General features: G+C 41.9%; 1 protein-coding gene and 1 pseudogene across 1 annotated transcript in view; both read right to left on the bottom strand.

Annotated features, from left to right (window-relative positions):
* Positions 1–6,135, bottom strand: part of TAFA2 (TAFA chemokine like family member 2) — a 558,863-nt gene extending 552,728 nt beyond the window's left edge. Inside the window, exon 1 of the mRNA XM_019960906.2 lies at positions 4,650–6,135. The gene's annotated coding sequence lies outside the window, so the exon portion shown is untranslated. The remainder of the gene's footprint in view (positions 1–4,649) is intronic.
* Positions 5,530–13,666, bottom strand: part of LOC139183030 (craniofacial development protein 2-like) — a 55,216-nt pseudogene continuing 47,079 nt past the window's right edge.

Genomic DNA, 13,666 nt, shown 5'->3' with positions numbered 1-13,666 from the left:
TCCCCGTTTTGTCAAAGTACTAAATTCAGCCTACCACTATAATTGCTAAGCAGGCAGCATTATCACATTATCCAATCTCTCTCTCTATAAAAAGTTTCCAAAATCTACTGTGTAAAAGGAGAACTATAAATATAAATGTAATTGAATAAGTATGTTTTGGCTATTGCTAGGGGAAAGGGAGATGTAACTTCTCAAACTGGCCATTCAGGGTAAATCATAAAATAATTACAGGTGCTATGGAGTAATTTAGGAGACTAAAGGAAGTGATTAAAAGGACTTTATCAAATAAAAGCATATAAGCTCTGATTCCCTAGTTATATTATATATCCCATATGGATAATTGTGAATAAAATGGAATACTTTCCTCATAGCTTATATATTCATGTCTTATATAAAGCCCAAGTAACCTGAAAGTCTTCTATTTTTTAAATGTTAATAAAAATCAACTGCATAAAATTTTCACTAATTCCAATCACTAAGTGGCCTATACTTATAGTCTAGGGTAAAACCCAACACATACATGTAGTACACACATTGGAAGTAGGTGGGTTCAGGAAATTTAACAAACTTGGAGTGTAATATCAATATGTTTCTGGAAATTTTATAGATACCATTTGAAACCAGAATAGCATTCTCTCATGTAATGCACAGTTTGTGTTTTGACTGCAGAGGTACATATTCAATAAAGAGAATATAGATATAGTCACTGTTTAAAATGTGTTGAGATTGCCAGTCATGGTGTCAATAAACACATTCCAAAAAGCCCTTACATAGAGGACAAAACTGATGTTTTTTGCATTTGTAGCCTAATGAATAAAAATATCTCCAAAAGAGAGAACTGAAGAGAAAAAATACTGCCTGCAACAGTGGCTCAAAGATTAAAGCTCAATTATAAGCAACCTTGTTAAATGACAGCTACAGTTGCACTGTAGGTCAAATCATGTAAAAGAGTGAAATATTAGGTACCTTTAAAATGTAGACCTTTTTTTAAAGGCCTTCTCTCCCCTTCAATACATTAAATGCAGATGTGTGTATGCATGTACATACATTAACATATAGAAGTCGAGATTAGAGTCATATCGCCAGAAAAAAAGTATTTAAATTCCGTTTTTCTTCACATTCCAATTACGTCTAACCATTCCTCTTAAAATTTCTGTCAAGAATGAGGAGAAGACAAAAATTGTTAGCTGGATTTCATTGACAAGGGCACTGACTCATTGTGCCAAATGAACAGAATCAGGCTCTCTAAAAATTACCAGTGGTCAATGACAACTTAAAAACCAAAACCAACTCCTAGGCTGCTGTTTGCTGGGCCTGACTTTCCCTCTCCCTTATTTCAGACTGCATTCTAAACCTAAAGTAAGACTGTTCTCTAAAAAGACTCATTGTGAGAATACATTCCTCTTTCAGTGGTACAGTTCCATGTGCTCCAAGTAGTTCAAAATAAATCAAAGAATTTTCAAACAAAATGGCAAATTCACCGTATTACCTGGCATTAAAATCAATGGTTCATAAACAATATATATTTCATGAAACACTGTGCAGGTATGTGGACCAGATATGAGGTTGATGCAGCTGGTTTGGCCTTCATATCTAGAAACAGTCTGTGTTAATGCATTTCTTTCTCTTTGCTTTGATGGAGCCCTACAAATAACAGGTTGATGAACTGCATTTGTAAATGTCAGGTATAGATCAAAGGGGACTACATTAGATGCTTATTTTACTTCAACTTATGGTTTTTCACCTAGAAAACAAAACTGCATTGCACAGTCAAGTTCCTTATTTTTACTTGAATCTTCAACGAACAAAACAGTCGCAGAATAATGTGACTTAATGAGGCATCCCTAATAAAATACTGGAGAAGTAAAAGCAGGGGCACTGAACTGTTTGTACTCTGGTTGTTTCATCCTCTCAAATATATTAGAAATAAACTGATGACACTTTAGAACATTCTTAGTTTGGGACATGCACTAGAGAAGCAAACGCCCATCAGTTTGCTACCACAGCCAAACTTAGGCAGAATCTGACAGTACCTTTTATCAGAGCTCATGATTCAAAAAAAAAAAAAGCCTGGAAAATGCTAGAGAAGCACATATTAGCCTATCTATATAGGATAATCCATAACTTGCAATTAGTGATAAATCAACCCTAAAATGCACTTTCAACATTTCAATACTCAAGAACACTTGGTAAAAGAATCAAAATTAAAATACTATATTGAAGATATAGAATCCAGGACCACTAAAACTTCGATACTATACAAAATAACTTCCATAAAACCTATCACCGCCTAAGTTTCATCACTTCATAAATTTTTAAAAAGGAAAAGTGGCCATGTCTAAAAACAGATCTTTTTACAGCTGTGTTATGACATTTTATAACTTGGTGTTTAGTAAATACTATAAAGCAGTCTTCAAGAAATATGTACCTTTCTTCACATAGATCCATGGGATGTCAATGAATCTTCACTCTCCAATCTGTCACTTAAAATAGCTAATACTTTGCAGCTTCAAAATCACATTAACTCAGTAACCTTAGGTTCCTTTTTAGCACAACTTGTAGCACTATAGGTGTTTGCTTTTATGCCAAGTTTTTTGGTTCTTCCTTAAGAGACGTACGTCATAGCACTATGTATAAATATGTAAGTTCAAGGACCCTAAACTATAAAACTATGCTAAAGGCAAGAATCAAGATTCCAGTCTCAAAAAAAAAAAACTAACTTGAAAAAAGCAACATACTAAAACTGTGTTATGCCTCTTAAAAGTATCTAAGTACCTAAGAAGTCAGTTGGCAGTGTAACACTGTTCTCATAGTATTATATCTATAAATAATGTAACCCAATTTTTTTCATTGGAAGTTAAGAAAATGAAAATAAAATAAACTCCAGTGTGGTTAGTAATGGCCTTTCAATGGCTACTGATAACTTTAAAAATTAGGATTCTACAAAGGTCAATATGCAAACAACTGACCCAGGAGGTGATCCAAAACAGGACAAAGTAGGGAGAGAGAAGATTAAATGTGTCCGGTCATTTTTAATAATCTTAGATGTGAGATTTGAAACTGTAAAAGATTCACCAGTCTGAGAGTACATGTGCAAACACTGGAAGGCTGGAATAAATACAGATAATCTTAATGCTTGGTTTTTAAAGGGTTTAGAAGTGCTTTCAGTCTCCTCTGCTAGTTATTGCCATTTAGCACTTTACACAGAAATCTTAAATTAATTACTCATTTGTCTTAACTTACACTGCCTAATAGATCAGTTTTAAAGTGTTAATTGATAACAGTCTGAATGCTGATGTCTCAAACAATCTAGCTGGGGAAGACAGGAATCAGATAATTATCATGCAGTCAATAATCATTAAAATTCATCCTGTCATGAGTAAAAGACCCTTATGCACTGGCTGCTTTGGGGTTACTTTACAGAGCAAAGGTTGCATACAGGTTTGGCTTTGTTTTTTCAAGAACAGAGCTTGCAAAATTCAAGACGGTATTTAACACTCTCAAAAAGATTATTTTCTGTCTTATGGCCACAAGCCCAACTCACCCAGCACCAGGTGAAGAGTGGCTAGCTAGTTACTGTAGTGACTACACCTGTGATTCCACATGCTCCAGGCAATTGTTTAACATTTGCTCAGGAAGTGGAATACTGACTCACTGACTCGGAAAGCTTCGCATCATTCAGGGGCTCTCCAGCACCGACAGTTCGTCCTCTTTATGTGGAGACTAGATGGCTCAGCCTGCAGTTCTAGGGGAAAGAGGGCGATGGACCTCAAACTTTCCTTTGCAAAGGCAGTTTTTGGAAATAACAGGTTTCCCACTGACAGTGGCCTAAAAGAAAACACTTCTTGGTGGAATCTGGCCTTCTGGAATAGAAGAGGAAGGGCCAGGCAAGCAGTGGGTCAGAAAAACCGTGTAGTATTAGCAAGATTGTGGGGACATCCATCCGGAAACAAATGAAAAACCGTCAGTTTCTCGAAGCTGTGTTTTGTTTTGTTTTCTGAACGCTATTCCTAAAACGATCCTTGTCCTAAACCTCTCCCGTAGTATCCTTTACTAGATCTTTATCTCAGTAGTAAAGCGTCTGCTACCAAATCTAAGTAAAGCCTTTACGGAGGGAGACACGGCGCCAGAACTTATCCAGATGATTCTTTATGAAAACAGTCAGAGGTGGAGAAAGCAATCGCCTCATTGAAACACCCACCTTCTGCAGACAGGCCCGAGAAATAATCAGAAGTAGACAGAAAGTGGGGATTTCAGAAAGAGGACCTGAAACGCTATTGATGTCAGGGTCCCTTATACGCGACCCCCAGCTTCTTATTAGGAGTCCAAAATGATTACCAACCGAGATCGGTTAGGTAGAGGGATAGAATTAACACCCACTTCAGTCCTCGGCCGGGTGGCTCTCTGTGTTAGGAGAAATGGGGCAGAGAAGAGAGAGAAGAGAGGAAGGGCAAGGCTCTTGGAACCTCCTTCGCTTGCTCTGACCCCCTCGGCGTTCCTCTACTCCCGCCCCTACCCCGGCCTCCCAATTAGCATCTGCTATCACCCCCTCGCTGTCCCCCGGTGAGCTCCCTACAGCCCCCGACCCCCAGGTCCTCCGGCTGCCGCGCGAGTCCCCAGCGCCGGCGGGAGGCGCGGCCGGCACCTACCTGCAGCCCGGCTTCCTGGTGGCGGCAACACCTAGCGATGCTCCTGCAGCTTCCGCGGACCCGCGCCAGCCTTATCGCTCTCGCATCGCTTCCAAGATGCCAATCCGCCGTTACCGTTCTGGGGCATAGGGAAACGAAGTCTGGAGGTGTGTGCTAGTGGAGGGCGTGTGAGTGTGGCCCCGAGCGTGCGTGTGTGTATGTGTGCGCGCGCGCGTCTGTTTCCTCCTCCGATAGCAAAGAGGGTTCAGGAATCTCTTGACATCCAAACTGGAATCCCCTTAAAGTGGATGGAAGGTGACGTGTCTTTCCTCCTCTCGTTTTTCACGAGTCAAAGTAATCAAAAGATTTGTGGGCTAGGGGAGAAGCCAAAGTCCCCAGCCCTCGCCAGCGCCCGCGGTCGCCCGCTGTCCTCGCCGGTGCGCGCGGTGCGCTCAGCTCCTCACACTGCGAGAATCAAGGCGGTCTCGCAGCAATCGCCGCTCTTATCCATCTCTGATTTGTTTGCTTTTAAAACGCCGAGTAACGACTTTTCTTCCTCCCGCTGCACGTCGTCTCACACAGATACACACGCACACATCCTCAGTTCACTCTCTCCCGCCCTCCCGTTTGCTCTCTGGGGAAAGGCAATTGGACGGAACGGTTCACCTTCAGGAAAGCAGCCTCCGCCGCGTATTTCTCCAGTTCCCTGGCTCGCAGGTCCCGGGTCTCCGACGTGCGAGTGGCTGGGGAGGTTCGGGATAGGACGGAGAAGAGGCTCCGAGCTCGCTGTCCTCCGCCCTCAAGACGCTGGAGTTGCCCAGTGCAGGCAGGCGCTTGTGTTCCGGCTTTTAGCAGATAGGTCTCAGCTGATGCCGGTTCCGAGACTTGGCGCCAAGTCCACTTAACAGCAACTCATAGCCAGCTGCAGCCCCTCAATCCCGCCTCGAAGTGCTGCGGGCAGAACCCCACGCAGCCCAGCCGCTGCTCCTCTAGGCATCATGGGCTGGATGGAGGGGAAATCGCCGCTGTCCCCCTGTCCCCAGTACGCTGGCACCGTCACCACCGAGAAGGTGCGAGCTCCAACATCGAACACCAGCCAGCAGGTGCTGTCTGTGTCAGTTCGCTAAAGAACGGGAGAGATGAGGCGGGGGAGAAGGCGGAGGAAACAAATCAGATCCCCAGAATAAAAAGAAGCGGTTTAGTAACCGAAGCCTCCTCTCCGCCTCGCACCCTATAGGTGCTGCACTGTCAAAAACACACTAGTGGGTACCTTTTAGAAAGTCACCGTAGAGGACAGAATCCCCTGTTCCACCCAGACCCCTTATTCCACCCAGCCTGGAAGTCCAGGGAGTTCGGAATGACTGGCTTCCCTGTGTGGTGCAGGGAGAACGCAGGTGCAAGGAGAAAACAGGTGCCAACACTCCAGGTTGAGTTAAGCTAGAAAATACAAGGGCAGGACCAGGCGGCGTCGCCTCCCTCGATCTCTCTTCCCAATAGCCACCTCTGTTCAGCAGCCGCACCTGCTTCTGAGAGCAAACTGCGGTCTTGAAAAAGAGGCAATAAAAGATGAGAGGGCAGATGTAAAAGCTGGACTATGTCTCCCTCTAGAGGGAGATCCGGGTTAGTACGCTTTACAGGCTGTAACTGGGACTTCAACTTTTCCACAAAGGAAGAGTATCTGGCTTCAGAGAGTTTTTTTCGTTTTACAAATTCCAACCTTTAATTTATTTATAGACAGGATTTGTACCGAAGGCCTAGATAAGCAGTGTCTTTGATAAAGGAAACTTACAGTCGTTACAGAAATTTAATAGCAAAATGCTGAAAGGTCATGTCCTTACAGGTTTGGGCAATTTGAGCGCTGACTTAAACAGTAGGCATAAGGGCTCAAATGAAGAGTCTTCTAAGGTTCAGTTTGATTAAGTTTGGCCATGAGCAAAACTTTAATCTAGTGACTAGAGGATTATGCAAAAATGAATAAGTATGAATAATGAATTTGGAAAAAGAAAATCTAAAACAAAGAAATGATCCTGATGGATCCAGGAAATCTTACAAACCCCTTATATCTAGCGATAACTCACAGATCTTGCTTTGGAGCCAATATCCATACCTTATTTAACTAGTCTTTGTCAAGGTGACTAAATTCCTTCTAGCTCTGAAGTTTTGTGCTTTTATAGTTCTAATACACTAAAACCATTGACAGACGGTCACATACTCCTTTCATCAGTTACAGGTATAAGTAATACTGGTTACCACATTTACAAAGAAATGTGAAACATAGTTTCACTTTTTAGCCATCTTAAATTGTGCTAGGCTGGGGTGATTGTTTTGGAGAAGACTCTTGAGAGTCCCTTGGACTGCAAGGAGATCCAACCAGTCCATTCTGAAGGAGATCAGCCCTGGGATTTCTTTGGAAGGAATGATGCTGAAGCTGAAACTCCAGTACTTTGGCCACCTCATGTGAAGAGTTGACTCATTGGAAAAGACTCTGATGCTGGGAGGGATTGGGGGCAGGAGGAGAAGGGGACGACAGAGGATGAGATGGCTGGATGGCATCACTGACTCGATGGACGTGAGTCTGAGTGAACTCTGGGAGTTGGTGATGGACAGGGAGGCCTGGTGTGCTGCGATTCATGGGGTTGCAAAGAGTCAGACACAACTGAGCAACTGAACTGAACTGAATTACCAAACCAAAACTTGGGTCCACTCACCCTTGGGCAGTAAAGCCAGTCTACCGACACTCGGTTGTAGTAAGGGAAAATGCAATGATTATTGTAGACATCAGACAAGGAGTTCTGGGTTTTCTGAGCAACAGCACTGGCACTCCTTGTCTGGTGCCTACAGTAAACATTGCTCTTTCCTTCACCACAACCCAGAGAGAGTAGATTGGCTTTACTAAACCAGAGGGAGTGGACACAAGTTTGCTTCAATAAGATAGTGTCACAGATGTTACAATATTTTATTACTTTGGTCAAGTTAAAGCTAGGGCCCAGCTGTAACATTAATATTTAGATTTTGTGAACTATTTGAAAGTTTTAATTCAAAATATTTCTGTATGATACATGAAACTAGTGAATATAACAAAAAAGAAGCAGACCCACAGATACAGAGAACAAACAAGTGGTTATCAGTAAGGGGAGGAGAGGGGCCATACAGGGCTGAGGGAAAGAGAGGTACAAATTATTGGGTCTAAAGTAGGCTCAAGGATGTGTTGTACAACACCAAGACTGCACCCAATGTACTTGTTTACTCATGGCCAACTCTTTGTGACTCCATGGGCTGTGGCCCACCAGGCTCCTCTGCCCATGGATTCTCTAGGCAAGAATTCTGGAGTGGGTTGCCATTCCCTTCTCCAGGGGATCTTTCCAAGACAAGGTTCAAACCCATGTCTCTTACGTCTTCTGCATTGGCATGCAGGTTCTTTACCACTAGCACCACCTGGGAAACCATAAGAATATAGGCAATAGTTTGTAATAACTGTAAGTGAAAAGTAACCTTTAAAAAAATGTATAAAAATTTAAAGTAAATAGTCAAAATAAGCAGGAAAACAAAAATTCCATTTAAAAATTATTTTTAAATGTATTCAAGTTTTTGTTAAATTCCTTTCCATTCACTCTGAATTTTTGGAGTAGTTCTATTTTAATGTGATAATTAATTTAGTTTAGGGTTAAAGAAAGAAAAGAATTTATTTTAAAAAATAGCTTAGACTAATTGAAGTCATTTAAAACAAGGAGCGAATGTTTTTAAAGCCAAATTCAGCTTTCTAATTGCAGTTTCCTGGACACTTTGGGTGATATACAGTATCTGGTGAGTTTACTTTCCACTCTACAGCATTGCATGGGATTTTCTATGATGCTGTGCTGTAAAATACTGTCATATTTGCTATTTCCTGGTACAGTGTAGTTTTTACCCTTTCATTTGAATAATAGCATGACACATGTGCCTGTGTGCTCAGTCATGTACGACTCTTTGTAATCCCATGGAGCCCGCCAGGCTCCTCTGTCCAGGCAAGAATACTGGAGTGGACTGCCATTTCCTCCTCCAGGCGATCTTCCCTACCCAGGGTTGGAACCTATGTCTTCTGTGTCTCCTGCATTGGCAGGCAGATCCTTTACCACTGTGCCACCTGGGAAGTCCTCATGGCACACGCACATGCACACACATGCACGCATGTGTACACACACACACAAGCCAAAACTAAATAATGTAGTTTTATTCTTTCAGCTAATTGTACTAGAGTAGATTTGAATCAGTCAAATACATATCAATCATTTGAGGTACCCTCACCTGGTCTCTTTCAAAAGATTCATATCATATGGTCAAAGATTTTTATTTTGTTCCTCTTGCCTAGCAACTTTCCTCAGGAAGCAAGGTTTACATTTTAAGACACTTGGCACTACTGTTTCACTGCCAGTTCTACAGTAATTCTCAATCAGCTATGTTAAGTAGTAGCATGGAATCCAAGCAGGAATGACTGGGAACCTGGGCTCTGTGCTGGGAGGAATAGCCGTTTACAAAATCATTTCAGAACACTGGCTTTCCTTTCTTACAAGAAATATAAAGCATACTTTCAACCCTTCTAGCTTCTAATTCAGTAGCTCTCAGTGACTATAGGAAAATCTATCATTTTTTCATATTGCTGAATTTGTATTTTATTGTTAAAATGTATGCCATTTCATCCTTATTTTCAATATTAAACCCATATGTTTTTACAAAAATACAGAAAAGAAGTTCATGAAGAGAACAAATGTATAAGTTAATTACAAAATATAATAGAATTTCTTATCCACACTCATAATTCTGTAATAGCCTTTGTACTTTTCGTAAATATCTAGATAATATCTGATGATTTTTAGATCAAGGTTTTCCTATTTCCAGCACCTCCCAGACTTTGAAATCAAGTATTTTGTTTTCCCTTTGAAACAAAGCAGCAAATATGTCCCAGTTGAATAGAAATCTTGAGATGATATTTGTAATCATCTGTTTATTTAAACTGCCTGCCTCATCTGATATAAACAATAAAAAAAATTACTTGGAATGCAGAACTTCACTGATAGCAACTCCATGTGCAGCTCTTCACATTCTGAGGGCTTACTGAAACATCACTTTGGGGCACTTCAAGCTTTCTGCTCGGAGAAGGCAATGGCACCCCACTCCAGTACTCTTGCCTGGAAAATCCCATGGATGGAGGAGCCTGGTAGGCTGCAGTCCATGGGGTCACTAAGAGTCAGACACGACTGAGCGACTTCACTTTCACTTTTCACTTTCATGCATTGGAGAAGGAAATGGCAACCCACTCCAGTATTCTTGCCTGGAGAATCCCAGGGACGTTGGAGCCTGTTGGGCTGCCGGTCTATGGGGTCGCACAGAGTCGGACACGACTGAAGCGACTTAGCAGCAGCAGCAGCAGCAGCAGCAAGCTTTCTGCTAGAGGCTTTCTATAAAAAAAAAAAAAAAAACACTCAAATTCTTAAGTCCTCACAACATGCCATAAAGTACACAATGTGTGTGTGTGTTAGTTGCTCAGTTGTGTCTGACTCTTTGGGACTCCATGGATTGTAGCCTGCCAGGCTCCTCTGTCCATGGAATCCTCCAAGCCAGAATACTGGAGTGGGCAGCCATTCCCTTTTCCAGGGGATCTTCCTGACCCAAGGATTGAACCCAGGTCTCCCATATTGCAGGCAGATTCTTTACCATCTGAGCCACCAAAGTACATGATATAACCCCATTTTACACATTAAAAAAAAAAAAAATTGAGACAGTTTCACTGTGATTAAGTGGCAGAGCTGGAAATCAAACTAGATGGATCTACTTGAATCCAAAACCAGTTTTTGGTTTGGTTTTGGCTTTAATTTTTTTTTAATCTGTTTGTTTTTGTCTGTGCTGGATCTTCCTTGCAGCTTGGGGCTTTTCTCTAGTTGCAGTAATTAGGGGCTACTCTCTGGTTGCAGTGCTCAGGCTTCTCATTGCAGCAGCTTCTCTTGTTGTGCAGCATGGGTTCTAGGGCACACAGGCCTCAGTAGTTGTGGCACAGGGGCTTAATTGCTCTGCAGCATGTGGGATCTTCCTGGGTCAGAGACTGAACCTGTGTCCCCTGAATTGGCAGGCATATTCTTTACTGAGACATCAGGGAAACGCCTTGGTTTTTATTTTTTTTCTACCCTCCCCAGCACCACCACTAAAATAGGCTATCTTCTATATTACAGGGAAATTAAAATCATTTGGACCTGGATATGGGAAAAAACTTGGGCTTCCCAGTGGCACTAGTGGTAAAGAACCCATCTCCAATGCAAGGGACATGAGACTCGGGTTCGATCCCTGGGTCAGGAAGATCCCCTGAAGGAGGGCATGACAACCCACTCCAGTACTCTTACCTGGAGAGTCCCATGGACAGAGGAGCCTGGCAGGCTACAGTCCATAGGGTCGCAGAGAGTCGGACAGTACTGAAGTGACTTAACATGCATCATGCATGGAAAAAACCAAAGAACATGGGTACATTAATAAGAATAGAAGGAAGTTATTTGTGGGAGAGAGAGAAGAAAAACAAGCACCAGCTTCCCTCAGTGCTCTGAGGGTCTAGGATATTAAAACAAATGAGCAAAAAGTTCTGATTTCTAGTGTATGAGTGAAGACAAGTGCCGCTCATTCCCTGCTGTCTCCTTTCGTTTGGTTTACTTGGTGCTAATCACCTCATTCCATCTTTTTCAGTAATGTCTCTCTCACTCACTTTCATTTTCATGAATCAGGTACACAGAAGGAAGCATAGCATCCATTTGGTGGCTCAGCTGGTAAAGAATCCGCCTGCAATGCGGGAGACCTGGGTTCAATCCCTGGGTTGGGAAGATTCCCTGGGAAGGGAATGGCTACCCACTCCAGTATTCTGGCCTAGAGAATTCCATGGACTGTATAGTCCATGGGGTCGAAAGGAGTTGGACACGACTGAGCAACTTTCACTCACTCACTCAAGGTGGCATGTGTACATTATTAACTTTTAGAATCCCCATCACCTAGCATAGTACCTAACATACAATAAATATAAATACATTATAGTCAATAATCAGGAAACCATATTGGTCAAGTGAACAGACTGAAACCATGGTGATAAACGAAGAGAACTACTCCTCAGAGCGGTAAGACAAAGTACTAAGGCAGGAGTACATAGGCACTGCCCTTTGTGGGGTATGGAGGCAAATGCAAGAAACCGCTCCATAAGTTAGTGGCTTAAAGAACAAGTATTTATTTAGTTCACATTTCTGTGGGATTGGCAATTTGGGTTGAGTGCATCTAGGCTCAGCTGGGCAGTTCCTCTGGACTCAGCTGAGCTTACTCTTGTGCCTATAGTCAACAGTATAGTACCTCACCCCATTGACTGACCGAAACCTGGAGAACTGGAGAGTAAATAAGCTGCTTGTCTCTTCTCATTTAACACGGTGGCAATCACAGGCTTCTAAGAGTGGCAATAGGGGAAGCCTCAATACCCAGCACTTTCCAAATCTCTGCTCACATGTTTGCTACAGTCCTCTTGGCTAGGCAGTTCATCAGGCCAGCCCAGATTCAAGGGGTGAAGAAGGACTCCATCTCTCAATGGGTAGAACTACAAAAACACGTTAAAGAGTGGGGGAAAGGTTTTGTGTTCAATTTTTCAATCTAGTATAATAGCTAGCATCTTGCACAGGAGCTTAATCCAGCAGGAGTATTGTGATCTGACTTGTGCACAGCAGAGTATTCCCATTATAGATTAAAGGACACCTGTCTTGGGTACAAACAAAAAGTTTGCCCAGATTATGGAGTCCCTGGACTGTTCCCATGATCAGTTTAAAAGATACAGTCCATCCAACAGCTTTCACCAATACATTGAAACACGTTTCTACAATTCTGTCTCACTAGAAAGCACAAATTTCCCAAGATTTTATATACTTTCCACATTAGCCATTGAATTAATCTCAGTGCTTTAATTTACAACTCAGATTTATCAACAGTATTATAAAAATCTAACTGCTTAAGCTAGAAATCACTAGCAAGTTTTATATGTCAGAGATTATGTCATCTTTGGTACATGGAGGTAATAGTATCAATTCTGGTTATTTAGAGACTTTATTTGTTTAGTTCCTGATTTTTTTTACCATACTCCAAAGAATGAGATGAGTAATACCTGTTATAATGGCTTTCCAAATGCAGTTGGTTGAAATGCACCTTATCTGTAAACAATCTACCTGGTTAATTCCAACTCATTCATTATGGCTCAGGACAAGGGTTATCTCCTCCAAAAACTCATTCACAATCCCCTTAATCCACTGTATTAACTTGTTTCTCCTATGTACTCCCAAACACCTGATAGTTCCTTCTATCTTAACCTTTACCACAACATATTGTAATTGAGTCATTTTTAATAGACCACCCTATGTTAGACTATATGCTCTTGAAGGTACATAGTCATGTTTATTCTTGTTTCATCTACCAAAGCTACAGTCATGAATGGATGAGCAACTGATCTCAATTCACAAAATTGTGGAACAATATATGGTCACATTTATTTTCATATTCAATAATAATGATGTTAGGCCTTCATCTTGCTAATCACAGGGATTACCTTCATCTAGGCACTAGAGTCCAAGTAGCTACTGGCAATCTTGAAAAATGCTGACATGGTTTATAAAATTAGTCTTCTTTATTACTGCAACCACACACACGCACACCAGAGACAGGAACTCAAATGCATTCCTCAAGGTCTCTTGTCCTGCTGACCTACAGAGTCCCACCTGCTTGTTTCTATTTCCTACGTTCAGCTGCCTCTATGCACACTTTAGCAGGAAGCCCCACTTTAGAATAGTAACAGAAGTTCACTTTCCTCCAACAGCTGAACTGCAGTGGTTCCTAGAGTACAGGGAAAGTTTCACTTCTCCACAATGTTATAGTCAGTCCAAGGTCCAAAAAAAAAAAAAATAGCCCCAGACTCTAAAAGACCCATCTCTTGGTGAGCAACTTGTTTCAGTTACAAGCACATAGACAGTTTCCCCAAAATGTGCCCACATTGCCAGAGT

This window comes from Bos indicus, chromosome 5 (genome assembly GCF_029378745.1).
Source record: "Bos indicus isolate NIAB-ARS_2022 breed Sahiwal x Tharparkar chromosome 5, NIAB-ARS_B.indTharparkar_mat_pri_1.0, whole genome shotgun sequence".
NCBI lineage: Eukaryota > Metazoa > Chordata > Mammalia > Artiodactyla > Bovidae > Bos > Bos indicus.
This window is presented reverse-complemented; position numbering and strand designations above follow the sequence as displayed.